This window comes from Molothrus ater, chromosome Z (assembly GCF_012460135.2).
Source record: "Molothrus ater isolate BHLD 08-10-18 breed brown headed cowbird chromosome Z, BPBGC_Mater_1.1, whole genome shotgun sequence".
Classification (NCBI taxonomy): Eukaryota; Metazoa; Chordata; class Aves; order Passeriformes; family Icteridae; genus Molothrus; species Molothrus ater.
Window position 1 is genome coordinate 31024224 of NC_050511.2, and position 27923 is coordinate 31052146.

Consider the following 27923-nt stretch of genomic DNA (forward strand, 5'->3'; position numbering starts at 1 on the left):
AACCATTACAATGGCAGTAGTTAACAAATAACTATTCCAAAATCTCATTTTCCATTCTAAAACTTCAACACCCTGGAAAAGGACTATGCTTTGGAGCACAGAGTAGAAAATCTGAAATGTTTTCTGAAGAAAAACACCTAGGCAAAAGAGTAATTTTGAAAAAAATGCACATTTTGTTCTGGAAGGAAACAGTGATGTCAGACTGAGCTATAAACTCCTTGGTTCAGCCATGGCTTCATGCTCTGCACTTTCACCCTGAGAGAAGAGCTGCATACCCAGGACCCCTCAGAGGCACCAAGGAGGCCCTCAGGGACTGATGGTGGTCCTGGCTTCCCAACAGGTAGGCTCTACAGGAGTCCCAGTGCCCAGGCTTCTGCCTTGCAACAAGACTGCCACACGACTAAGCATCCAGACTCTTCACCTTACTGCCTTTTCTTGGAAGTTCCTTGCATTTCAGACATTTTGACAGATGCTCATTTTCACTAAAAATGCATGTATTATGTTGAGATCTGTTTAGATAATGGGGAAAGCGGGTGTATAAATTTGTGTCTTCTCTTCTTGTGATTAGATTTTGTTCATTTTCATGTACCACCACATGTTTTAATAACTGAATTCTATATAGTTCTGTGAATTCTGAAATGTATAAGAGTAATGTAGGCAGGGTGGGAATGAGGCTAATATATAATGTAGATTTCTGTTGCTATCCAGGAGTGGGACAGGAATATGCCTGTTTTCTACATGCTGCTCATAAAAAATGTTGCAATTGTAGTATAGTGTAAAAAAAAAGTAGCTAATGAATGACCAGAGCTGTTCCATGTACCAGACTTAACGCATTATAGAGAGAATCCTTCTTTGAAAGAGAATGGATTAGTCTGATCTGCTCTATATCTGAAAAGCAGATGCCACCTCTGCTTCATCTGTTTTCATAGTGAAGGCCTGTGGCGGCAACGAGTAAAGTAAAGATGATTAGAAGAGCTTAGAGGTAAGATCCATGGAACTGTCATTCCTCCTTTAGGAACAGATAGTAATAAAAGCTCATGAAGTTGTTTTCCTTGGCAAGATTTCAATATCAAGTCTCTAAAACATAATGATTTGATGGTCACGACTTGGCAAATCATCCTTAAAAGTATCTCATGGTCACACATATTGCTCAGTTTGAACTTGGCCTGACATCATTAGTTTCAAAGCTGGACATAATATTCAGGGTTTCAGAGTTTATTGTTAAGAAGAGGAAAAGAAAAAGAAACAGCCTGATCTTTAAAGAAGGCATTTACCTACATCACAGAGAGAACATGCACACATGCAAACCTGTAAGACAGAAAGTAAGGGTAGTATGAGGTAGGAATTCTAATGCAAAATAAACTGTGTTAAACAAAGCATCTACTGCACAGCGAGTGTACATTTTGCCAAGATATTTATTGGAACAATTATTTTAGCCATAGCATTGTACACAGTGTTTTAGCTAACAAGTTTTGAAATTGCTTTGAAGTGGATGGGAAGAACCCAGACAATAATGCCAAGAAAAAATAATCATGAACTTGAAAAAGTTTTCTACCCCCACCCTCCCCATAAATACTTCAGGAAATTCTTGACATATTGTCAGACTCTGAGGACTGCCTCTTAGTGAAAAAGCTGGCAATGAAAGAGTAAGTAAAAAAACCCAAAAACCAGCAAAAGGATAGAGATAAGAGCAAACAATAAATGTTTGCACGCTACCTCCCAGGGCACTTGACTACCTATGTGTTGCACTTAATACTATTTAAGCAGAGCTATTCCTGAGTTCAGCCTGAACTAAATCACAAGTGCAACCAATAGAGTTGCCATGGCATGATAAGCAAGTGCTATATTTTATGAATTGTACACTGATTTCAAAAGCTATTTTCAATCTATTTTAGCTTGAGGTATGAACGCCTAGTCTGAGCAAGCACTGTGAGCACTAGAGCACCCTGCAAGCATATAGAATCCTCTTGGGAAGAAATCCTGTCAAATGAATGTGTGAGTTTTGGGTGGGTGCTTCTAAATCAATCTTTTCAATCTGATGGATAATTATGGCCTTTCCCAAATAATTCTGTATGTTAGTCACAGAATGATTGCAGAAATGGTTTCTCCTGAATGCTGTAGTTAATGTGTGCTCAAGCAGAAAGAAGAGAATTGTAATTGCAGGCTAAAGGAAGAGAATAGTGAGAGAAACAGCCTGGGAGGTGACCTCTTTCCTGTTGCTGGGGGACAAAAAGGAATTTGCCCTTTTTCCTGATGTTAAAAATCTTCAGCTTGAAGAATGAAATATGAAACAGAAAAAAAAGAGACATTGATAGTTTACATTTACTATAACCTTACAAAATTCTACTGAATCATTTTGATCAAGGTTTGCGTAGGGGTGACAAGGACTGATTGGCTAGTCCAGCCCAGTGTCATCACCAAGAAAAATGGAGAAAGATATGGAGGAGAAGATGGGATGGGTGAAGGCAGAGAAAGGGGGACTCTGAGGAGAAACAAAATCAGATTTGCACTGGCAAGTGAGATTCTTCATACAGCAAGAGCAATGGTGTTGGCATCACCAAACAAACCACAAACAAGCTTCTTAACACCTGCCCTGGTTTTAAAGTGCCTGAGCAACCTTGGGAAGCTCTGACAGGTTACTTGATGTTGTAATATTGCTGCCTAGCTTTTGAGCTACACCTCTGCAGGGCAAGCGTGAAGAACAGATCAAGTAAAGCTTAGTGGGAATTGATACAAAGTTGATTTAATATCATTGGGCTTAAATGGGTAGTCTCGGATCACCATTCTGCTCAGCAGAAAGTCCTACAACTCATGCTCACAGAACAGCAGAAGGCTACTTAGTTAAGCCTAAGTCTGTCTTTGCCAATGGCATGTTTGTTGTTTGTCCACCTGTAGCCATTAGGATGTTCTGATTTTATTTAACAGCAATGGATCTCCAGTCAGAACCATATATTGATTGAGTGTATTCTTTGTGCTACAGTGAAAATCTTGACCCACAACTTATGATTTCAGTGGTTGGAAATACACTTACACCAACTAAACCGATAATAATTATGCAATTAATAATTAGGATCATTGTTCTTTGCTTAGCATTATATTGAGTTTTATTCCATACACTCAGTTTCAGCATCTCTCCATGACTCTGTCCTTCCCTCATTGGTATAATAACATTTGTTCATTTCAGTTTGCAGGCAAACTGCAAATCTTAGTGCACACTGTTTTTATCCATTACAATTGAATATACTGTAAGAATCAAAGATGGATGGTGCTTGAGGAACTGTACAAAAAAAAAAAACATTAATTGTCCATTGCCTTAAAAATCAGGAATACATGCTACTAAATGATAGATCATGCACAACATGCAAAGGCTTTTAAAGTAGTAAAAAAAAGGGGTTACCAGTGGTGAAAGAGCTATTCTCAGGAGCAATAAAGATTCTGGGAAGGAAGTCAGAAAAGGTTAATTACTAGTATGTGTATGTAGCATGTGTATGTGTAGTATTTGGAGCATGTGAGAGGAATTGGCTTTCATATCAAAGGTACCCTGTACTTATGAACTGCTCACAGATCTTCAGAAAAGACATACATCTGAAAAGAGCCTAGAAGGAGAGCTAGGAGGAATTAGTTAGAGATTATGTAGCAGTAACCTTAAGGAAAGAACTTGTAGAAATATGGCAAAATTTCAGCTTAATGGAAAGCAGCAGTAATGTAGTCAATACAAAGGAGCAATAAAAATTCACTTGATGTAGATAGGTGAGGAACAGGAGCTGTTAGACAGTTTATTCCTCATGGTAAAAAAATGTCAGTTAATGGTGCTAAAGGAAAAAAGGAAATCAAGAGCATGTGCCATGAAAGGATATGTTACATTAAACAAGAAAAATATCTAGCAGTCATAAGAGTGTGCCCTCTTTCAATTCACAAACAACATCAGAAGATATATCCAAAAATGGAAGTGTGACAATTGTACAAATACAAACTGCAGGACTGGAAAAAAACAAATCATACCTGTTCTCTGCAATTTTTCATTTAAAGTAAAATAAAAGCCCTAAAGAATGAAACCTAATATTGCAAAAGGTAGCTTATGAGCACAAATTCCTTGAAACACACCTACAAATATACACACACACGAAAAGTCATCCTTCACTGACATATCAATTCAATCTTCAAACTGTGTGGATGTCTCCTGGGGTGTTCCAGTACAGATTGCTGATCAAGGATGATAGCTATGTGATAGTGTATTGGCTATTCTTCACATGGAGGTTGGTTTAGAATTAGATTAACAATTTCATTTTCTGTGAAACTTGAGGCTGTGTTTTGAGTATTTTCCAAAGACTAAAAGGTACAACACTTAGTAAATTACTCACATGGGGCTGAATTACCTCCTCTCCTTCCAGATTTACCTTTACTTACACAAGTGTGCTCTGATGAGCTCAGAGCTAGTTTGTAAGAGGTTTTATTCTCCCATCAGTGTTTATGATTATCACACAGGGGAAAGTCCTCCTCCTCTTAGCCATTGCAACTGTGGCAAGTCCACAAGTTCCCATTTGTGAGAGAGTCTTCAAGAGCTCCTTTCAGATAAGTCTTCCATGTTAACAATTATTCCCATACACAACAGATTGAAGACATGTAGGTATGTTTTATACATACTAGAAATACACCCTTACTGAGGGAGAAATACCACTGCTCAGGGATCTCCCTTGAGAAGCACAGCTTTAAAACTCAGACATAGCCCAGACCCCTTAGAGCAATGTCAGAGCAACATCCAACCAAACCTTGAAGGACATGCAAAGAAAGAGAAGCAACTCAAGGGCTAGTCACACAGAAATGAAAGTCTGATATAGTTTAATATTGCAAGTATTATGCATTTGTTCTGCAGCAATAAGTAAAATATGGAGAACAACTCAAATGCCAGATGACTGTGACAACTGCTGCTGATTCAAGGCAAGACTTTGTATGAATGATGAAACCATTGGGGAGCTACTGCAGCTGAAATAAAGAAAACTGGAAAGTCTATAGAGACAATCTTCTCTAAACTCCAAGTCATCCAAATTTTCAGGAAGACAGTCAACTTATCACAAGGCCATCTTGAATAAATAGGAACACATGGCTGAGCCCCAGGGCAAATGTTCTCTGCCCACAGTAGGTGGAAACAAGGACAAGCAGTAAGGGAGGACCATGGAAACATTTTCTGTGCATGCAGAATATTGTTGGAAAAGCTGAATTCAGCTAAGACTGAAATTGCCAAAGGACACCAAGGGCAGAAAGATACATCTCTTTGCACAACTGAATATAAAGAATAAAAAACAATCATGTAATCATGAAGCAAAATGAAGAACTTGAATTAGTGACAGTGGACATGTCAAAAGCAAGATATTCTGTTTTCATTTCCTTGGCCTTCATGGAAACAGCATCCCATGTCTACCCTGCCAGACCTCCCAGGAAGACTGCTACCAGCAGTGGATGAACATTAATTCTGAACTTAGTTTTCCTACTGTGGTAAAAAACAATAAAAAATGTTTCTGTACATAAATTCACAATAAAAGACAAGTCAAGGAGAATCTCTATCCCTTATTGGGTGGTGTTGGGAAACAGCGACAAGGGATTGGGAAAAGGTTGAGGTACTGAATGCCTTCTTTTCCTCAGTCTTTTATGTTAAGAGCAACTGTTGTCTCCAGCTCACAGAGCTGGAAGACAGCGATAGGGAGCAGATTGAAGCGCCTATAACCCCAGGAGAAATGGTCAGTGACCTATTACACATACAAGTCTACAGAGCTGGATGGGATACACCCAAGGCCACTGATGCAGCTGCCAGAAATGCTTGCTGAGCCACTTTCAGTAATTTCTCAGTGTCCCTGACTAACTGGGAAGGCCCCAGTTTCCTGGTGATTAGCCAATATGATGTCCATCTATGAGAAAAACCACAAAGAGGATCCAGAGATCTGCAGGCCTGTCCTTGGTGCTGCAGAAGGTCATGGAACTGATTATCTGGAGTGTCATCAAGTGGTAGATAGATGTAGAACAACCAGAAAATCAGGTCCAGCCACCATGACTTTGTGAAAAGCAGGTCCTGCTTGACCAAGCCGATCTCCTTCTATGACAGAGTGATTCACTTGTCAGATGAGAGAAGTGTTGTAGATGTCGTCTACCTGGACTTCAGTGAAAAGTTTGCCATAGTGTTGCACTATCTGGTGGAAGGGCCTGTGTCCAGCAGTCTCACAATTCTTGTCTTTGCTTCCTTTGCTTTGTCTGTCATCATTTTTTAGGGCTTTCTTCCACCTTCTCCTTTTGTTTTGTTGGTCTAAACAGGATCCAAGGTATTACACATCAATTATGTTTCATAGATATGAAATAGCAAGTACTTGATGTTGAGCAGTTCAATGTTCCCAGTGCAATGACCTGCATGATTTTTGTCACTGAGAGACTTTGAGCGGCTTTAAATGACCATGAATTTAATGTTCTTGATGCACAAATTGTTCAGCAATAAGACAAGCACTTCAATTCTAGTGCTGAGATGAATTGTAGAAAGACAAGGATTGACACATGATGGATTAAAACAGTAGCCTGTTCAAACTAATTTCTTTCTTTTGAGAGCAGGAAGTAATATATACTTTAGAGGAAGCTGAAAAAGGGGTAACCAAGGAGAGATTTTTTTTCCATCTACTGTTAGATGGAAAAAAACATTCTGTTTACTTTAGTGGGAGCTCTACTGCAGCTCCCACCAAAGTAAACAGAATGTGTACATACACAGGTTTTTTTTGGGGTTTCTTTTTCAATCAAATCTCATTTCACCATGGAGTTCTAGGTCATAAGTGCAGTGCCCTTCATTAGATCTCACTACATGTAGAACATTTCATGCTGGTCTTTAAAACAGTGTCCATAAAATTAAGAAGCTGGATTCTCATGTCTAAAGAAATAAGAAAACTTTCAAGTAAGATGTGAGCTTTCTGGTCCTGCCAGCCTCAGCAGAATGTGTCTGATTTCAGTTATTCTAAGGACTCATACACAACTATTTATGTATTAAAAAGAAATCGAGAGGCCTATACTCAGCCACTCAAATTAGCTGTTATTTTTTATGTCTTCAATACCTGCAATGACTCAAAATCACCAGTACTTGTAAACCCTCTGTTTTTTAATATGTGTAGGTATTTTTCCTTTTTTTTTCCTACCCTAACATCTAATCAGCTAACTATCAAATACCAAGTGGAACACTCATCTAGATGTAGATGGGACACCTGTTTTTTACCAGCTTTCACTCTGATTTTGCTGTCTCTCTTCTTCTCTCTTCTTACAGTGCGGAAGCTAAGGTGAGGTACAGCAAAATTCTTAGTTAATTTATAGTTCTTTCTTTTCAAGTCTATTCTGGTAAATACACTACTCCATTGTACACAACTCCTAGTTTTTCATATCTGCAATTGACTACATCAATCCCATTCTCCATCTCCTCTTGTAAAACTTTGCTAGTGTGAGGGTGACGGCAAAACACTCTTGTTTGCTGGCGAAAAATGACAGACTTTACATTAAGAGTCTTCCCCTTTTCTGCATCTGCTTGATGCAGCCTTTTAGAATTCATTTTTAAAGTTTTAAAAAACACAGGGAAAAAAAAAGAAGGAAAAAAGGTTTCATTTCGTTGTGCATTTAAGTGAAATCTTTAAACCCCTTTGCATTATTTTATCACATCAGACTTGTCAAGTCACACTCATTTGAATGAGTGAGATTTGAAAACTTCTGAGTGTTATATTACATTTTCCATTGATATATGCCATGAATCTTTATGGCTGCATGAAAATGAAGCCAAAAGCAAAAGGAGACAGCTCACTTCAAATGAGTGAGACTGGATAGGTCTGTCATATGTTATTTCAGGTGCTCAAAGGATAGCAATTCTATGCAGAGATGGGTGATGCGGTTGACAGGTTTGCATGGATTTAGATAAAGAAGGGAAACTTAATCGCAGAGACAGAAACAAAAAGCAATGATTCCAATAGAAGAGTCATATCCTTTGAAAGTCTCATCCCATACTCAAAAGAGTTGAAATGTCAGAGCTGAGGGCCCTTCTGGAGGTGCCCTTGCACTCCTACAATGACAGAACTCTTTGTGGGAGAAAGCTGGCGTCACTTTCTCTGCAGGTCATTCTCCTTGGCTGGAAGGGGGAACTGTGATCCCATAGCCACCTCCTCCCCCGTTCATTAAGCGCTGTCACAGATTCTCCTCATGAGAAAATGTCTGCATGGCAGAGACATTTTGGACATCTTGCTTGCACATTTGTTCAAAAGCCAGCCACAAATTGGACCCCGTTCCTAATTTTCAAGAATACTTTTCCCCTGATTATGCATGCAGAAGTTGACTTTATAATCCTAGATCTTGATTTTATAGTGGTCAAACAGTCTTCTGCAAGTTTCTCAGAGGCTTTTCAATGGAGATTTGATTTTCTGTGCAAGTGAGGAGAGGAAATCTGGTACAAGACACCTTCCAGATCTGCTTCCTTACTGTGTAAGGAAGCGCCTGCAAGTTGATTTTTTTCTAGAAGAGGGGAAAACACTTCAAAGAGCTCATTACCACGTGCATGGTGTGTTTAGCAAAGCACAGTTTTAGCGAAAAGGCTAATATGAAATAGGCCAAAGGGAAGCTCTTGCATTTAATGGGTTTGCTCCCACAACGGGAGCACACAGACTAAGTGCCGGCTGCGCTCAGGGGACGCCGGGATGAGCTCCCAAATTATCCCTCTAGGATCGCCCAGCCGCTGCACCGCCCTGCCGGCAGCAGAGGGAGATGTCGGCATGCCTTTCAGTAGAGACTTGTCTCGGCTGGGATTTGCACTTCATTAATTCAGTGTTTGAAATCAAACCAGCTTTTAAACTGCGCTGCTATTAATACGCAAGGGTAGACATGCAGTGTGGAGAATTTCCACTAAACTTGCCACAAAACCACAATTTTTGAGTAGTTTTGTGGGATGTTTTTGGATAGTCAGTAAAAGAGAGATACTCTTACAGCAAAATATTCTCAGGAAAGAGTTCACTGAAGCATTTGTTCAGCTCTTCTGAGACTGAAAACAAATAAAATATGATGATTTGTAGGAAGACAGAATCAAACTTAAAATTTGCATTTTTTTGTTTGGGTATGTGACCCATTGTAACCATTTTAATGGAAAAGAGGCATGGGGATATGCATTTTTGAGTAATATAAATACATTGGATAAATATATGGGTGTATTTTGATGCCATGATTGTGGTGAGATAAAAATTGATCAGTTTTATCTTGGAAAGCAGCAATAATAAGAACAATAAAATATAATCTTTATTCAGTTCAACATAGCCAAAGGGCCACAGAAGGTGTGTCAAGTTTGTACAAGACAAGAATTTCTCTTTGTGTCCAGATTTCATTCAGGAGAAAAAAAATACACTAGTATTCTCACTTACTTTTCTGTTTGGGAAGATTATCTGCTAACTTGGGATGCTGAACTAGAGCAAGCATTAACTCTTGTACTTCTTTCAAGAATCAAGTGGAAGTTAGATTTGTTTTCAGATACCAGGTGGAAGGAGAAATACAGAATTGATTCTGTTCTGGCCAATGACAGTTTCTAGCAGGGAGTGCTCCACTGCGTTGATAGTGAAGGTAAGTGTGAGAAGGGTGAGGTGCTTCTCTGCTGCTCCAAAGGAGGGGAAATGCCCTGTGTTGATAGCTCTGCTTTCCCAGCCATTCTGCAGATTTGCTTACCATGCTGTTCCACACAATTACTGTAAAACATGAACAAAAACTGGGAATAAATAAATTTAACATTTTTGTCTGGAAATTGTTTTGCTTGTATTGCTGAAACTGATTCTGAAGGCACATTCCTTAATTTTGGGGTTGCTCTTACTGATCGCTTTTAGCTTCTTGGATTTCCTTTAAGTGTAAAAGAAAGAAAAAGCTTAGGTATTTCTTCCTACTGAATTCTTTTCAGAGGAAAAGGATAGAATTACCTAAAGATACTTACAGAGGTATCACCTTGCACTGATGCAAGAACATGTTATTGAACACCCGGCTCCTTGAGGAGGTGGTACTTCAAGCCAAATAAATTATAACCAAGACTTACAATTTAGGCACCTACACTGAAGCACAAAGCTGGCTTCATTCAAACTATGCCTGCCACTTCAGTTGGGTGGGACAGGCAGCACAGTGCAGCCACACAGCCCAGGCTCCCTTGGCAGGAGATACTCACCCATGGAGGGCAGCTGCTGCCAGCAGTCAGAGTGTAGAGTGTCAATGGGCGCTGCAGGCCAAGACCTAGCAAAAGTATAACCATGGCAAGTCCCCTCCCTCCATCCCCTGTCCCATGTTGTGCTAATAGCTGTTTTTGGGAAATGATGTTTGCATGAACTTTGGAAGCACAAGGGCTGTGTGGTATTTCACTGAAAATTACAGCTGATCTAATTTTTTTTTCCATTTTGTCAATGCAAAACTATGGCAGCTAATCCAAAATCCACAGAGCTTCTCTAAGACTTATTGTGATGCAAGCAAAAGCTATGGTAGGCCCTGAATGTCTACCAGGCAAAAAAAAAAAAAAAGATTTCTACTCTGCCATACTACGAAGTTCAATGGCAGCCTCCTACACACAAGTGTGTGGGAGAAAATGTGAAGTGACACATAAACTAATGTCTAAGAGAAATGTGAGGGATACAGCCTACAGATTTTTTTAAAAGGTATCTAAAATGTAGAAGCACTATGAGAAAAAAAGAGAGAATTATAACGAGAAAATTCTCTGCATTTCCTGGATCAAGTTTTTAAGTGGAAAATTATAATCAGAAGACATTGAGGTAAACTTAGAGTTACATATAGTATTAATTTTAATGTTACCTTTTTTTTTCTCTTTTGAATAATAATATAAAGTCAAATTTAAATTGTAAATAGTATCCAGATACTACTAGTTTCCTGGCTTAAATTCTTCAGCACATATGGCAGAAGCATAAGCTTGTGCCAGTCTGCCTACTTTGGGTAATTTTGCATGCAAATAGTTTAGTCCCTATACTGAGGTGCTAGAATGTGTTTAGTACACTTGAAAATATTTGCATTGCAAAGGAAGAGCTAATCTCCTGAGAAAAATCAAATTGATATTTTATATTAAGGAACTGCTTTGGACTTTGTGTGGCACTGTTATATGGAAAATTATGTTTACAGTACAGCTAGAATTTTTAATTGACCTTCAAGAGAGAAGGACTGACTACTGTTTTGCCAAATTTGAAAGCTACTGGAATTAGTCTCTACTTGTCATTCACCACAATGCCCCTTTTCTATTCCTGAATCTTTCTGCTAACAATTTCATAACTTTGATAAAACTATTACCCATAAACAGGTTTAGCAGTGAATGCAATGTTTAATATGTACTCAAGTGGTTGGATAAAAGAAGCAACTCTTATTAATGGTGTTAATAATTAGCACACCTGAGTCAGTTCTAGCTGCTGGAAATGTCTGTTCTATATTGGACATATTTTAGAGGCTCCTTCATGGCCTTGCTTCTCATCCAAAGCAATGGAAATACATACATTCCCATGCCAGTAAGCTGATACTCAGATGTATATTCCAACCATCGCCTGGCACACAAACACACACGCCTTTCTCTTACTTAAATTCACCTCTGAGAATATTCATCCTTGAAAGAGGATGTGACAGGTGAGGGTAGCACCTAACACAGTGCTGGTTCATGTACCCAGTCTGTGCTCTTTGCAGCCTGTCCCTGTTGTATGTGGCTGGCTGTTGTGACACAGGACCGACATGACTCAGCTCATGCAACTTGTTAAATTCAGCCAGTACTAGCTGGACTCTGTAGCAGTAGTGATGCTGAAGTCATGCTTCTTCTGAAACCAGTCTCTCAGGACACTGGAAACAGGTCTGGATTCCCAAATATTTTGAGTCCCACCACACGTATGCTGTTTGTCAAGAAGGAACTTAAAAGATGTTCTTTCTGAAAGTATAGCTGTAAGTTCAGCCACACATTTCTATAGTTTAAGCACAATGTGTACATGAATATATTTTCATGAATATAATTTCATATGGTTTTGTGGGGGAGTTACATTTTTGAATTAACTGTAGTTTATATAATTGCATTACTCGTGTGTAATGCTATTGTATTTAGAGAAAAGCTGATGAAGTTACAAGTAGGCTTTTTTTTTTTGCCTTCTTTCTTTCAGTCTGAGCACAGATTTTATTGCCCTGTTTGCTGATCCACACACAAATACAGCTGTTTCTGCTGCAGAAAAAGCTCTTCTGGGGCCTAATTGTGTACTGCCTCACACAGCTGTCATAAACACTCAAGAAGAAAGGTGTAAGCGCCTTCAGAAATTCCTGAAGAAGAAGCCCTTGACATTGGCTGATAGCCTGGGACAGAGCAGGTGGGTGAGGGATGGTGCAGTAGTCAGTGTAGCAAGGTGCATGACTTCAGGGTCTCTTGCAGTGGATTTATAAGCAGCAGAATTCATTTGTGGTAACCAAAGCTGTCCTGTATATCTTACTTTTTTCCTGATGATATGTTGACCAGGCAACTGATCAGTTAAGTCCCATGTTGTCTCTTTTTAGTGTTTGCTTAATTGTTGTAATGGCTACTAAAGCAATTTTTAGACTTTAAAATTCAGAGATTTCCATTATATTTATAAGGAAGTAAGTTTTCTTGTTCTGTGTCATCCACAATCCAGACTAAGTCACCATTCATTGCAATATAATTACCATGTAATCTTCCAAAAATCCATTAAATTAAATACTCCAGGTACAAAACTAATATCAAGTTGCAATTTTTAAGTCTTCAAACCTTCAAATTCTATATTTGAAGTCTTCTAGTTTTTTTATTTGACCGGCCGGTCAAATAAAAAAAGTTTTTTTATTTGACCAGTAAGACAAACCTTACATCCAAATTTCGAATATAATTATTTGTGATATACAAACTTTTGCCTCCCATGTTTTTCATTGAATAATGCTTAGATCTTTGCTTTGATACCATTTCTGAGAAGGTGTCATGCTTGCTAAAAGCTGGTGAGGCAGGCAATTTGGAGGGAAAGCTCTCTAGTAACTACCTGTCACTCTTTGGCTGTGCCTAATTAAGGCTTCAGAGCACTTCTGTATGAGTATGGGCATGTTCAGAGGCCTTTTGCTATGTATTTATATACTAATGTAAATTATTTGACAAGAACCCTGTAATACCGTGAGAATATCCCTTCTGTTGTTATTTCATCCTCAGAGCTCTTCTTGCAGGTGCTGTACTATCACTGAAGTAGCTGCTGTGTCTGTCACATTATTACTTTTAATGCTCATTTCTATTAATGTATTTCTATTTGTTGGTGAGTTGGAGTACAGTTGCTTTTAAACATGCCATGTGCTGGTAGGATAGAAGAAGCTGCAGGGAACTTCAGGGCTCCTTCTCTTCAGGAAGGTTTTGGAGCTGTGCTCAATTTCTAGTTATCAACAAAGGAATTCATTATCAGTCATTCAATTCAAGGTGCTGATAATCTTTTTTGTGAGATTTTTATGTCAGAGGAAAAAAGTTGAACTCTGCATCAGCCAGGAAACATCCCCTTCTCAATACTAGTAGCACAGTTCACTATATACTTTGTAGCTCTATTAAGCTATCAGTAAGTCTCGGAATAATATCAACAAAGAGCCCATATATCAACCAGATATATCAACCAGAAATAAAATAATAGTGACAGCAACAAAAGCAGTTCAGTCTTAGATCTATGTGTCAGGCTGACTGCAGACTCAGGCCCCTGCTCTCTCACACTCCAATCATTATTCTTTCAGACATAAGGCAAGCATTTAATATTTCTGATGAAAACTGAGATTCTCAAGTACAATTATTCCAAAAGTTCAAATAAAGAAAGCATCCATTTGAGCAGCTGCGTAATGATATTATGGGTCTTTGTATGAACTCATCTGTTAGCGTAGATACTTCCATAGGAACATTACCTCATCATTGGTATATTCAGTCCCATACTAACAATATGATACCTGTCTGTACAACAAGGTGTCAAACCAACTATAGAAACAGTTTGATGAGAAGAAGCAGTGGTTGATTTGTGAGCACTGAAATGATCTCTCTGATTTGCAGGGTACCAGCTGGTTCGAATCTGAACTGAAGTAAATAATGTGCACTTTGGTGTACACCATCAACTGTGCTGCTATTTGTTCTTCCATTATGTCAGATCAAGGGAAGCATGGTCAAACATTGTCAATATAGATCTGGGATCTCTTCCTTGTCTCATGTTATTCTTTTCTGTTGCTGTGACTTAATTTTCCAATTATATCCCTTCTATGAAATGGCCTATGACCAGTTTTGCAGTGGATTGTGAGACTTGCTTAGTTACATTTGTAAAACACTTAGAAGATCAATACCCATCAATAACAGCAAAAAAGTCCCAAGGCTTCTCTAAGGGAAAGCAAAAGATTCTGACCCAAGCCCCATGCTCCAGCTGATTTGCTCTGATTTTTCACCACAACCCTTTATTTGGCATTAGTTCTTCCTGTTGTCAGAAGCAAACCTCCAGAGGTGTGCAGCCAGCTGGATAAGCCTGCCTGGGAAAGAAAAGAAGATATGGAGCCAGCTGAATTTTCACCTTCAATATTTCCTCATGTATAGTCACATACAGGTTTTACAAAGCCTTTCTGCTTTCATTATGATCTACTAGAAGGTGGCTCAAGAGAAGAAATAAGATAATGTTAAAAAGAAAGGTAAAAAGAGGTAATAGTTGTGAATGGTGAGTATGAGAAGGGTGGAGGAGCAAAGAAAGACTGTGTGATACTGAATGCAAGCACCTGCTCCTCTCTGCATGAAACTCCCTACTCCCAGTAATTCCCCTCTTTAGAAGGGAATATGCATCTCAAAATTAAAATGAGGTAGATGGATAGCTGCATGAAGCAGAAGGCAATGTGAAGTCTCCATTTTAGAAAGTCACACTTTAGTCCACTGTGCCTACCCATTTCTCCTTTTAAATAAGTAATACCGGATGGGATTGTAAAAATTCCCATTCTTAAGTAATGCTCTACTACATTTGGGAAAGTGCCGTCTGAAAGACCAGCATCCTCTGAGCATCCAGGCCAGTGAAAAACACTGCTTGCATTCCACAATGATATGCAGAGTTTTGTTTGTATGGAGACTGGTGTAATTCACAACTGCCTGGTGTCAGACTCTGTTTCAACAGATAGGCAGTCACAGGTACTATATGTATGCCAACAGGAACTTAATAAAAACACAGAACAATAAGGAGTATCTGACTTAGTATGTTTGTGAAACTCCCGTCTGTTAGCAAAACATTTATTTTGAAAAAATAGAAATGAGGTTTCTGCTTCCTGAGAGATGGTTGCACATCTATCAGTCCATTAGATATGTAAATAAAACAATAACTGAAGAATAAATAGCTTCTAAAATCCACCAATAAAATCTTCAAATATATATGTCACCAGAATGAAATGACTCATGAACAATTTGGTGGCTACACTGTATCTTCAAACATGGAGGGGGGAAAAATTTTTAAAAAAAGGAAAAGAACAGCAGTGCCAACTGTAAAAATTTCATCTCTCTCTGATCCTCCAAATCTTTCCTTTTTTCCATCTTACTCACAATCTATCATAATAAAAAAAGAAAAATAAAACAAAAACAAAAACACTAAAAAACACAAAAAAACCCCAAACAAAACAAAACAAACAAACAAAAAAAAACCCCAAAAAAACAAAAAACAAAACCAAACCAAAACAAAACAAACAAAAAAATCCTGCAGCACGTTTCCTCTAGCACAGAGGGCGGGAAAATAGCTGCCTTCACAGCTGATGGCACCATTAATTCTCTATACTTGCTTGACTAACCCAAAAGCACATGAGCCTCTGGAAGGCACAGCACACAGCTCTACACATAAAGTGCCTGGCCCTCTTGGTGCTGCAACATTCTGTCCCTCAACAGCAGACACAATAGGTATATGAAACCAGGCCTTCTGAGTGATTCTTCCCTTATGTTGGGGGAAAAACCACCAAAGAAATTATACATTTGCTAATAGGTAAGTGCACAGCAATTCTCTTTAAGGAGGGAAGCCAATTTAGAGTTGAAGCTTTTCATTTCCATGTACTAACCGTTGACAACTTCAGTAGGTATATTTTGTGCTTTGAAAGCCCTAAATGCATCCTTTTCATTAATTATTATTGCTATGATTACGAGTTACTGTTGATAATCTTACAGCTTTTCAGCTTTTCAACTGAACTGTGCATCCCTAGTCCCATTAATGAGATCACATACTTGAGACAATTGCATTTCTTGTGAGATGGGGTAGTTCTAAGAAAGGCAATAACATACTTAAACTGAAAGTGATTGCAGTTGCAAAGCAATGTGTTGAACAGAAGCCTAAAAATGAGGTTTTCATTCATATTACAATATTCTGGAGCCAAGACTTTTGTGGATTGGACCCTAAATTGTTTTAGTATAGCTTAAATACTCACTAATTTAACACCATTTAAATTGGCAATAAAAACACCCCCAACTGTGTTGAGCTGTCATCCTGTTTATGCAAAATAGCTTCAAATCTTAATACTAACTATGCTAAGTAATGCCACTGGGATGAAATTGATAGTGAATGTGCACAGCTTTTTTTTTTTTTTGAATATACTATGAGGCAGTCTAGCCAAGTTTTTTCTAATTACTAGTACTACTTTAACGTCACATAGTTATTTCCATAGTATAAACACTGGAGGGGAAAGTGTTATTCCTGCAACAACTTTGAAGCAAGAAGTCTTTGTGGTTAACCATTTCCAATTCATTCTGTACTCTGCCAAGATTTAAACATTGCCTCTTTAGCACCTTGTAGGTATGTACCTTCCTTTGCAATTTGCCAAAGGAGTGTGCTCTTATATAATTGCTTTCTTTACAGTCTGACTTGCAGGTTAACCACAATCACCTAATGTTAAGGATGGAGGTGACCTTCAGTGGATAAAGAGGGGAGGTACAAGAACTCCTATGCTTATCCCTGACAATCAGTCACTGAAGCATTTAATGGAAATTCTGACGTCTGACGAGTCAGTATATAGCTGTGAACCTTAATAATGAAACACACCTTGCATTTTCAAAGTGGCTGGAAGTATTCCAGAGGAAGGGTAAATACTCTTAAAGGAAACAATCCACACTTGGCAGTGTACTGCAATGTGAGTTTAAGTTCCTTGGTTATTCAAATGCTTCACTGACCCATTTTGCATAAAGGAACAGAGATCGTGATGCTCTATCAAGACAAAAGGCATCTCTTCAACATCTCTGGCTAACATATGATTATCCTACATTCTCCAGAGACTGGGCTGTTTCTCACTGCTGTCTCTACTGGGAGCTGACAAATAGACTATGTTGCTATATTCTACATGGAGAGGGGGTCGTCCCACTTTTGCCAAGATCCCCATAAAAGAAGGGAATCAACCTTTGTGATGGCTTAAAAAATTAATTACTGGCACCAGTGACGAGGACTTCCTTGGTTCTGCTATAGCAAATTTATAGATACTTCTTGATATTCAGAAAGAATCACAGAATCATAAAAGGTCCTGAAGGTTGGATGGCCCATAGAAGGTTCTACAAGAATCCACAAGGATCATCAAAGTCCAACTCTGGTCTTACATAAGACAGGCCCAAGAGTCACAACAAGTGCCTGAGAGCATTGTCCAAACACTTGAACTCTCTCAGGCTGGTGGTGTGACCGCTGCCCTGGGGAGCTCTTCCAGTGCTCTGGGGGAAGAACTTTTTCCTTATACCCAGCTAAAATCTCCCTTGACACAGTTTCATGCCATTTCTTTGAGTCCTGTCAATGGAACACAGGAAGTTCTAGAACCCTGTGAATTCTCAAACAGAGAGAGACAGAGTGATGAGTGAAGAGAGAAAACAACTGGTTTTGGTTTTTTTTATTGCATCTCAAATGCTCTCCTTTTTTGTTTTTCTATCTGTCTTCCTCTTCTTTTCTCTAATTGGGTAGTCACACCTTGGCCTTTCTCCAGTCTGAAGTCAGCCACAATTTTAATGTATAGGTAGCAATAATTTTCTTAATTCCTAACCAGAAAACTAGTCCTTTTTTTTTTCTTTTCTTCTTCAAGATATGTGGAAATCTGTCTGCAAGTCTAAGGACCATGAATTACAGGAGATTCCAAAAATTCCTTTTTCATCCAAACAGTTTCTGCAGTTTTGAGTAGCACCATGAGCATGGGCAAGGAGATCAAAATCAGAAGTATAGGAATTATGACATATAGGAATTATGACAGCCATAGTTATAAAACCATGACAATACCTTTAGGACCACTGGCAGAATATCTACTTTGAAGACATTATTGAGGGATGCTTATTCAACTAATTCTTAAAATGCAGTATATTTTACAACTTCTATATATACCCTGGTTTTTTCACCTCTTCATATAAGAAAGCTTTTACTGATAATCCAAGATAATTTTCAACCCACTCTCTTTCAACTCCCTCTCCTCTCTTCCCTCCCCTCTGTTAGCCATCACCAAAGCAACTGATGACAGCCTTTTTTGTAAAACCATTTATCTACTAAAATATTGTCATTGTGTGTCAGCTTCTTCTCAGGTTTCCAAACTGTATTAAATACACTTTTCAACTCTTTTCCTTGCCTTTCATTCTAGTCATCTTTATTTGGAAAATGACTGTATCTTCTTTTTCTGTTCAACAAATTCTAGCATCATGTAACTGCTACTTTTATTAACTTCACTAAGCTTATTTTACACCAAATTTACATACCGTAATTTAAAAGATAAGCTATTTCAGCATAAACTCTGATAACAAAAAATACAACCAAAATATTGTTTGGGTTGTTTTTCTTTTTTGGTATCAGCATGAACAGCTCAGCATTTAGATTAGGAGCAGAACACATAGACATGTAAGGGATTTTAATATGGCAAAATTAAAATCCCCTAGAGATTTTAATATGGCAAAAATAAAACAAACTTCATCCAAAATTTATAATGGACTGTTAGGTAAAATATTGGTTATTGGAGACAATTTAGACACCTGCAGCAGTAGAATTTTAGTAAAGTAATACCTGGACACAAGTGCTTTGAAATGAATCTCAAACTCCATTTCCTGGAGGCAAGAAACATTTTTGAAAATGTTACTGCAGAGAAGAGAAGGTTGAATAAGGTTCAGCTACCAATTTTCTCCTTCCAAGAACGCTCTATGTTTGTTTATCCAAATGTTAGCATGATTCTTTGTCACAAGTCTGTCACAATCAGAAGGACCATGTTAAAACTTACAAGATGTATTAACACTTCACAATAACTGCAGTGAAAATGTTCAGCCAAAGGCTGTCATAACTGAACCATGTTTGTGCTCCAGCTCCTCTTGCCAAGTGTGGATGACCTAATCTGCCTTTGCTTAGTTTAGCTTCCTATTTCAGACTTCCCAGAATTTATGCAGGAGAAAAGTTCCTAATAAGAGGCTGCACTTATGTGCTGTCATGAAGTCTTATAAAAACGTGATTCCCAAAAAACGGCAAATGTGTTATTTTGTTGTAGTCCACAGATGTGGGTGCATTTGTGGTGCTATGCCTCCTGGAATACCTGTTCAAAATGTATTGCTATAGCGTTTGTCATGACCAAATACATCATATTTTTGCAGTGCCTGATGTGCCAGCTCAGTGACATAATTGAACAATCATAGGTCAAATGACTGTGGATGCACACATCTTGTATTGAATATGCAGTAGAAATATACAATACAGTTTATCCTTTAGATTTCTCCTGTATGGAGCATTTACACCTTTTTTTCCACAGGAATTTCTCCTAATTTCCAGCTATGTTTTCCTTTTGTAGTCACTCCCAATTCATACTGCCACATCCAAGAAGCCACTTTATTTTAAGGATGGAGTGTTTCTATAGAGATCTTGAGAAGACAGATCATACTTCTTGCTCCCATTAGGCCACTTTCTTTGTGATAAAGATAAAGTTAGTGTCTTGGTACAACACAATCACAACATTGCCATTCAGGTGTATGCCAGGTAAAACTGGCATTTTAAAAGCATTTAATGATAAGCAACAATAAACCTTTACTGGCAGGGAAGCAAGTCTTGCAACAACCATGAGACAGTAAGTTTTCTTCTTTACACCCACATCCTGTTAAGGGAAATTACTTCAGTACTTGTCTTATAATTGATGCATTTAATATTGTTTACATTGGAACACTTTCTGACTGATTTCTTAAACTACTGAATTTGTATATAGAAGAGCAAATATTACCCTCTTGCTGAATAAAATTCAATTTATAGTGAGTTGTTTGCAGTTATAAATGGAGGTTGATACAGCTGATATAGATTGATCTCCTGCCAAATTAATGCCTCTGAGATATTCTATATGGATAACACAAAGTACTGATTAAGTTACTTTCTTTACCATTCTTGTCTTTCTATTTGCAGTAGACACATGTGCCCTACAGGACGGTAAAAATGCAATATATTCTGTTTCAGATTAACAGATATGTATTAATAGGATAAAAGGCTCCTGGTCTAATACGTCTGACAAACCCTTTACTCTGGAAGTGTGAGATTAAGTACTCGCCTTAAAAGCCACTATTTTGTTTATGTCGGTTTGGGAGCACAATAAAACCTTAGAATTTGTGGATATATCTGCCAGGAAAAAAAAAAACAAACAACAAAACAACTTTTGTAAAACCTCAAGAGATGATTAGAAATATCATTAATGTAAAAGAAGTTTTCATCATTTAGATATCTACCACAATACAAACACAAATATTAAAAAACAGTATGAAGCTTTATAAAAATAGTAAAGCTGAAAAAAACCACCACACTAAGATCTAAAATGGTATAAATTGTTTTATAGAACTCTGTCTAGAAAGTGTAAAAAATATTTTTGAAAAATTCTCCCTTCATAAACAATGGATGAAATGTTTCTTTTTACCTTTTTTATACCTGTCACTGAGAAATACACAGTACAGAACTTCTTTTTCTGGTGTTGAATTTTTTAGTTGCATTTCTTAAATCCATGCTCTCTCAAGAAGATAATTACCACTGAATCAGCAAATGCCACCCATTGGAGAATGGTGATTCTTGGGAAATTATATAGCTCCTCACTTACTTGCAAAACAAAAATTGATTGTTCACAGGACAGAAGCCGAGTCTCTAATTTTCTTTTTATTGCTTTTATTAAATGGGCAGGTGGAGTTTTTAATTTTTTTGAAAAGGCTACTCTAAATTCTTTTTCACTCAAGTGTAGAATGAAGAAAAATGTGATTGTGGGATATACATCTTTTGGTATTAGATGCAAATTGTTTTATATCCCATGGAGCAGGATGAAGGACGGGGAATATTCCTTCCTTCCTCAACTATGAATTCAAATTTCCATCACGTCTTACTCTGCATATGGCCAGTAGGTCAAGGTCCTCCCCTTCCACTCAGCCCTCATCAGACCCCACCTTTAGCTCTATATGTAGGTCTGGAGTGCTCGGCACATGCTAGAGCAGGTCCAGAGAAGGGTGTCAAGATGGTCAGAGGGCTGAAGCAGTTATAATAGGGAGACAGGCTGTGAGCATTGGGGTTGTTCAGCCTGGAGGGAAAGGCTCTGGGGAGACCTCATTGTGGCCTGTAGTTAAAGGGGGCTTATAAAAAAGATGGAAAATAACTTCTTACATGGGGTGATAGTGATAGGGCAAGGAAGAACAGTTTTAAATTAAAGAGAAATTTAGATAAGATATCAGGAAGGACTTTTTTATTCAGAATATAGTGAAGCACAGGAACTGATCGTGTAGAGCGGTAGAGGATGTCCCATGCCTGCAAGTACTCCACACCAGGTTGGATGGAGTCCTCAGGAACCCAATCTGGTGGGTGGCATCCCTACTCATGTCAGGGGCTTGGAACTAGATGATCTTTAAGGTCCCTTCTAACCCAAGACATTCTATTATTCAGTGATTGCTCAATATGTGTACTCCACCCTTATTAAGAAGGTGTAACAGATATTGGACTCACTGTAAAAAAAAAAAAAAAAATTATCTCTACCCTGAAAAGCATCACTTACTTCCCTAAATGCTTTGGTTCTACTGTAGACCCACAGTATTTAAGAAAGATTACAACAGGCACAATATATTCTAAAGAGGACAAATTGAAAAGAACTGTGTTTTTCCCAGTAGACTATGATGTCTAAATTCAAGTTAAGATCTGGGAAAGGGTGTTTTGTTTTGGAAGTCAATGATTCCCTCATGACTAAGTTATTACTGTAATGCTCTGTGCCATAGAGAAGTTGATGTTGTACACTGGGATCATCAGAGAGTACACACTGGCTTATTAAAGTTGGTCATATCACTTCAGATTTCATTAATTCAGCAATAAAAATGTAATAACAATAATAAAAATAAATCTAGACAGTTTGCATTTCAGAGAAAAAATAACAGTAAGGTGTAGGGTGAGTCCACCATTCACATGATAATTTTTATGATGTCATAAATTCATTCATAGTGATCCGCAATGGCAACAAACTTAATGTTCAGTAGGAACTGACCCAGTAATCTTTAAATGAGAACATTTTTGAAAAAGAGCAATACATATTTTCTATATATTTCTCAATAGAGCTTTCTATTCTTTGTAGGGACCTAAGAAACATAAATTAATTTACGTGGCAATAAATCTACTGATAAAGCATATTCTGAGTAATATTCCAACTATTCTCCTGTGCCTTAAAAAAAAGCTGCCCATCCATCTCTGTCCATCCATGACTTTGGACTTATGAAACTCTGGCAAGCTAAAGATAAGTTCAATAACTAGGTGCTTTTTGCAGCTGTGTTAGGATAATTGATTCTGTCATGCAATGTCTCTTCCTCAAATATGTGCCTCTACTATGAATCATATCACATATAGTTTCTGAACCAAAGTTTTAAAACTTGCATAATTCTAAAAAGTGTATAAGAGCCTTAAGATAAATACAAATAAGTACTATAAATTCAGTCCTGATGTAGATAAAGCTAAAGCCACTTCTACTAAGGCTGACTTACAAGAGTCAAACCAGTTTTTGTAAAAGTTTTCATTAAAGGAGCTTTATAAGTCTTCCATCTTTCTGAAGATCTTCACAAATTATGCCTTGAAAAATAATGCTAAACTTTAAAATATGCAGTAATTATCAAGTCTCATTGTCACTGAGTACAGTCAAAGGGTGGACACAGTCCAAGGGTGGATATTTAAGCAGTCATGTTGATTTCAGTTTTTTTCTCCATTTCATTTCTGACAACTCCTCCTTTTCCCTTTGTTTCCAAACTTTTCTAGTTTGAAAAAGGTGTGGAGGACAGAATGCAGATTTCATCGCCATCATCTTGAGATAATCTCCATTATTACTATAAACACTCTGTAGCTTTCCAAAGTTGGCAGTTTTAAAATGTATCAAAATGGAAAAAAGTAAACTAAAGCCAAATGAAAAACATCCAGACAGCACATTCAGCAGCTTCATCCCCTAAAGGTTATGAATGGAATTCACTATATTGCATTCAGTGAAAACACGAAACAGAAGATAAAAAGAAAAACTAGAGTCTGAAATACTAAAAACACATGGCTCCATCACAGACATGAAGAACATTTTCCATTATTTCCATTGCTTAGTGAAGAGCAACACTCATACCTGTCATACACCTACCATTCCCTGAGATGGGCTAACAGAGACCAGCAAAGATCACATCCTCATAGGAAACATGTCACTCCTCTCCCCTCTGCAGCTTTTATACTTTCCTCTGCTAACTGTTGCTCTTTTGACACACATTTGTCCATGCAGCTCATTCCCTGTATTTGTGGTAAAGGCCTTCAGAAATATGGTAAGATATTTCTGTCATGCAGTAAAAGAACAGGTATCCATACTGCCCACATTGTTCTTCTTAGATTATCTTTGAATTCTTTGATCAAAATGCAGCATCATAGAATAGTGTAGAAAGTCTTCACATTCAATTAAGCTTCCTCACAAAGTATTTAATGCACTTGTACTTTCAAATAACTTATTAGTTTAATGGGAAGAATGAAAACGTTCCAAGAGGTGGATCCCAAGATCAATTTCCACCAGCTTTTGAAAGTCATGGACTTTTCTGTACTGATTTATAGAAATTTATGCTGGATGAATCTCATCTAAGTTTGGTTGTCACCTCATAATGCATTTCACAATTTCAAGCTCAGAATTTCAGCAGAAAAAAATCAAGTATTTATTCAAGATGTGAGTGAGTAAAAAAATAGTAGTGAACAGAAACAGCATTTGCAAACCTTCTTAATCTAGTAAATTTTTATTCTCTCCGACATCTCTACTCCTTTGCTACATCTTCTATTACAAGTCACTTTACCCACCCTGTCTTCCTCTACTAATAAATTGGACGAATTGTTCAAGCCAAGCCTTGGCTTCCATGTTAATCAAATTCTGACTGTTTTTCAGGATATTTATTCTTCTGTGCCTGTCTGTTGGGATTTATGAACAAATAGAACTACTTTGTCAAAGTCTGTGTTTGAGATGTATGAATTCTGGCTATGGAAATGTTAAACATCCTAGGGCCTTTTTTCCCCTCTCTCTTAGTGGCCTTTCCTGATGGCAGGCCAGATCTTCCTTTCAGGTGCTTCCCTGCAGGATGCAGAGGACAGACATTCATTCTATACTCCAGCTTTGAAATAAGTATTACCCAAAGGTGCTGGAACACATGGATTACTTGATGGCACACAAGGTATGCCAGAGAGCTTCCACTGCAGGAAATCTCTCCCTTTTCGTTATGCATCTAAGTGAATTTGCAAGTGCCCTATAGAAAGGAAGAAACTGCAGATATTATTATTACGTGCAGTTTGTGAAATTCACTTTCAAACGGGGAAGTTTGAAAATGTATAAATCAAAATTAGTACAATCTTGCTCACTAGTCAAGTTAGTCATAATTTCAGAAAATAAGATATGGGAAGGATATTGCCAGATTATCTCTGTACAGTCAGTGCTGTTATTCTCTGACTGGGTTCAGAGTCAGAGTAGAGAAAACTGGGAGGAGAGACATTGGTTATCACAAGGTAAACTGAGGATTCAACCAAACTCAACCAAAATAATCTCAATCACAGTCTTGCATTGCAGTGATCCACTTGGATTTCATTCCCATGCTCAAGCACCAGGAGCACTTCCAGCAGCTGCAGCAGACAAAGGCCGTGGCCCATCAGCTTCCTCCCACAGACGCCTGGGGAGGATTGCCCAGGTCTCTTCCCTGTAGCCAGCAGATAGCCGGGGCTGGGAGGGCTGCTGGCAAACACCAGTTGCAAACAGACACTGCGCCCACCCTGCTGCTGTCTGCCTGCAGAAGAAAGGGATTAAAGGGTTTCCAGTGCAATCAACAGCAAGAATCCCATGAATCCACTGGGAGCAGGCTCAAACAGAAAGCAGATCTTCTGTGCTCAGCGTGTACAGGGTACACAGTTACGGAGGAGTCTGTGAATACAGTTCATAGTGGGGGGTATGCTGAAATAAAATTCAAGTGCACTTGGATTTCTTTGGGTGGGAGGAGTGGACATTATTTTATTTTTTATTTGCCAAGGTAGGTGGGGGCATGCCAGATCCAGGGGAGAATGTAGATCTTCTTTAGAGATTCTTAGAATTAAAACAATTTGCATTAGTATAGTGGTTAGATTTCACCAGTTTTTGCTGGAATTTTTCCTAGTCAAGTTGGGTTTGTATTTTGTAGTGGGTTTTTGGGGAGAAAACAAGTCAAACAGGCTGCCTCACCATGCATCCCCAAATATTTTAAATCTGTGTATGACAATGCTTAAATAGCCATGGCATTTACAATAAATATTATTTATATTTAAAAAAAATTAATTGGCACAAATTATTAACAACACTATTGTCAAGGTGCCAAGTATGAGTTCACAAGCATTAAAAAACAAATCCAGCTTGAATTACACCAAGCACTTTTCCTTACTTTCCGTAGGCATAAATGTACTTTTTTAAAAAGTTAAATAAATAAACAAGTAAATAACCCAAATATTTGATTTTGTAGATATCTGGTGTATTAGAGTTGATTTGGCTTTACTGAACTTTGACACTATTTCAATCCTGATATTTTCCACTGTATGTTATGTGCTTCTTCACAAAGATAGCCCTCTCCAAAAGAAAATACCTACAAACCTTCCCTTCTTCCCAAACTTTTTTAGTCTTTGAGAGATTTTTATTGTTCCATTTCATTGCTATTTAGGGTAAAAGCTCATTAAAATATTATGAAGCTCAGAGCATAATTGGGCAGAAGCACTTGCCAATGAATAACATCTGCAGCAATGTGTATATGTATTTATAATACAGTAAACTTAAACCCACTTTTTTTTCCTTTTTTTTTAAATTTCATTGTTTCCTTCTAAATTCTTTGTCCCAAGTAACGCACTAGGCAAATGTATAAACCACACAGGCTACAGAACATTGTTGCAGTCATTGTTGCTGAGTGCAGCGCCAAATATAATTTCATCATTTAACTGAGGTTCATGCCAGGGTAAACTACTCTGTGTTAGATGTCTGCAAAATGCTATTTACTCTTTTTATTATATTATTATTTTAAACTTATCTGTGCTCTTTGGGCTCTTTCTGTGTGTCTGGTTTTGATGCTTACTGTCTGTGCATGTGATGTCCTAAGTCGAACTGCATTGGAAAACAAGCAGAGATTATCTAACACTTACTGCCCTTTCCCAGTCTGTCTCTTACAATAAAACATAACTGGAGTCCTCTTGTAATGAAAATTTTGTCAATAATGAGAGACAGTCCAATCCACAAGTATTTGGATAGGCACAATATCATTTCTTCTTGACTATTTTATTTGTGGAGTTGGGTTCACTGTAACACAATCATAAAAAAAGAGAAGGAAAGAGAGCTGTTTTCTTATTAAAAATAAAGAAAAAGGTTTTTAACAGAAGAGAGAGAATTACCACAATTTGTGGCAGACACAATAGAGCGTAGAAACCCTTCTGAGCAAAGCATGTTGACCTAGCCAGCCTATATAACATTGTGTGCAGCCTTGGAAAATGACGTGTTTAGAGAGAGACATTTAGAGAAAGTATAGAGACATTAAAAAAATGCTTAGGGAAATGGGCTGCCACTGGAAATTTTGTGGTGCTGAGGTCTTTTCACGACTGTGTTCTTCTCTCCCTCCCTGACACCACCCAAGAGCTCAAGCTCTGACGTTTTGCCAAGAATCTGACATACACCTACCCATCATCTAAAACTGCCAATTTTTCTCATGCTTATAAATAAATAAAATTGATTTTCAAAAGAATTTAGATCCTAGAAACTGATAACAGATCTTAAAAAGACTCTGACCATAGTTTGTGCCTTTAATTCTCTCAGGTTAATCTTCCTATTGAATACATTGTCCTTTGGGAATTCTATTGGAACTTTCTCTGTTTCCATTTTTTTCCTGCATTCTCTGCCAATTTTTTCTAGATTGAAACCATTTTGGTAGAAAATTACAACCATATGCATTAAAAGTATACATTTTCCTGAATTAACTAATAAAATTTATGAAAAATGCAGGTAGTCTTTAGGAAAGTGTGTGTGTTCTCATGCAATATCACTCAAAAGTGTGTTGATTAGGGAGAAAAGACAAGGCAGCAGCCTTCTCTTAATATATATGTTTAGAAGTACTGTACCTTGCAGTTCTGACCTAAGCATTTTGGTATTTTTCACTCAAGCCCAGATCAGATTCTGCATTGCACAGCTCTCATCTCATCACCAACTCTTCTCCAAAGTCATCACTACAGTTCTCAGTTTAAACCTGGACTGTCTCTCACAGCCTCTCTTTCCCCATTTCCCTCTCTTATTACTAGCATGCCTCTCTCCATATGTGTTTAGAATATCATGGTGTTCAGGGTGATAGAATGGAATTAGGAGGTTTTGTTTTGCTCCAGATGAAAAAGGTTTGCAGACAAAATAAAAAAAAAAAAAAAAGTAATAAAAGACAAGTA